Genomic DNA, 2,390 nt, shown 5'->3' with positions numbered 1-2,390 from the left:
TACCTGTTGTTGAAATTAAATCGTATTGCTAGAAACATTACAGTGTAGAGTGTTTCTCGTGCGAATAAACATAAATGGATTATTAAAAAATGTTAAGAGACGTCCATGGGAAACATGGAATGTTATACGCACACAAAAAACTAATACGAAGTTATTTAAAACATAAGAATAAGAATACGTTTATTTTCTCCTTTTCTCAAAAGAACACATAAATTAACAATTTAAGTATAGAATACAAAAACAACACTTGCCAGGCTGCCTCCTAAACAAAATAAACTTTTACACTTATATAATGCTTAGCAGCTAAAAAAATAAATAAATAAAGAGTAAAAATTTAAGTATCTAATCTAACATTTTAAAATATAATAAATTTTTCGAGACAATTAACTAAGGAGAAAATAAATAGGGCCCCTAAGGTTTGAAAACCTGTTTTGGGGTTCCATCATAATATTAAACAAAATAACTAAGAGAAAATCCATAGCGGCAACTAAATTGTAACAACGTTGTTTCCCTAACATTACTAAAAATCATATGAATTATAACCACACCACTACTACATATAAAAACAAGAAATGTGTGCTTAGTTGTTAAAAGAAAATATATAGAAAATTAAAAACTATTCTGCTATAGTAAATTTTCTTATAACATAACGTTACAAGATATACCACTTAAAACTAACTTAAATTGCTACTGTTGAATACCCTTAGCGGTTTTATTTTAATGTCAAAAACAGATCTTCAATGTTTTTATAATTATATAGCCATTTTTTTGTTTCCTTCAAAAACTTATTTAAACCTTCTATCTGCCTAATGGTTTTCGGTAATTTTTTAAACAATTTTGGACCTATATAGTTATATGATTTGACATAAAATGTTGTTTTAGGCTTAGATATTTGGAATTCATTAGCATTTCGTAATCTTTGCTTAAAAATGTTTAAGTGCTTTAAGTTCCTATTCCCGATAAAAAAGTTTTTTAATACTGCAAAAACGTACAAATGTCGCAAAGGAAGAATTTTTAAGTTTACAAAACAAGGGTGAGAAGGTTCTCTAATACTTTTTTTCGAGATTAATCTAACAAAATGCTTCTGAATTACAATTAAAGAGTTTTGGGAAGTTTTATAAGTTCCACCCCAACAAACAACTCCATACTGCAGTCTACTTTGAACTAATGAAAAATATAAAGAGCGCAAAGTTTGCAAGGGACACATGTTTCGTAGAAAGTAAAACAGCCTAACACCTGATATTAATTTTGCCTTTAAATATAATATATGTTTTTTTCCAGTTTAGCGCATTATCTAATGTAACACCTAAATATTTTATTTCATTTTTCTCCTCTATTTCTGAACATTCAGAACACGAGCTGCTACTTACTAAACAACTTAAACAGTTATAGGTTAGCCTTATCTTCGGAGAGTCCTTCCTTTTAAGTGAAAAATTCATGTAATTAGTTTTTTCGGTACTTAACACAAGATTATTTTTTGAAAACCACCACTTTATACATTTTAAATCAAGATTCATTTGGCTTTCGATATTATTTAATGTGCTACTTGAATAAAAAAAAGGCAGTATCATCCGCAAATGCTGTAACTTGTCCTTTAAAATTTGCTGTGCATAAATCATTTATATATATTATAAAGAGAATTGACCCAAGAACAGAGCCTTGTGGTACCCCATATACAATTTTGCCCATGCTACTTAAAACTCCATCAATTCTAACACACTGTTTTCTATCTGTCAAATAACTTTTAAACCAATCATAAGCAACTCCACGTACACCACAATTATACAACTTTTTTAAAAGAATGTTGTGATCAACAGTGTCAAATGCTTTTTTTATATCTAAAAAAAGTGCACTAACAAATAAATTATTGTTAATCCCCTCTGTGACTGAGCTTACGAGTTTTAGTAACGCGTTTTCCGTACTCTTCCCACTTCTAAAACCAAATTGGTTAATACTAAAAAACTTTGTTTTCTCTAAGAACTTCAATAGTTTTTCTTTCATAATTTTCTCTATTATTTTTGAAAAGGTAGAAATTAAGGATATTGGTCTGAACTGACTACAAAGTAATGTTGAACCTTTCTTATGAATTGGTATAACAACCGCTTGCTTTAATTTTGACGGAAAAACTCCCGTAGAAAAACTAAGATTAATTATATAAGTAAAAACATTAACAATTGTATGAGAAATGTTTTTAAGCAAAAAAGAATAGATTCCATCAATTCCAGGAGATTTTCCATTTTGTAATGAATTAATTGCTTGTAGTACATTTTCTCTTAAAACTGGCCCTATCATAATAGAACATTTCTCTTGATAAAAATTAAATACATTCTTATATGCACTATTTTCAAAGCTGACTGGTTTTGGTTGCCTATCTATAACTTCATCTACTA

Source organism: Homalodisca vitripennis, unplaced genomic scaffold (assembly GCF_021130785.1).
Source record: "Homalodisca vitripennis isolate AUS2020 unplaced genomic scaffold, UT_GWSS_2.1 ScUCBcl_596;HRSCAF=2968, whole genome shotgun sequence".
In the NCBI taxonomy this organism is placed as follows: Eukaryota; Metazoa; Arthropoda; class Insecta; order Hemiptera; family Cicadellidae; genus Homalodisca; species Homalodisca vitripennis.
This window is presented reverse-complemented; position numbering follows the sequence as displayed.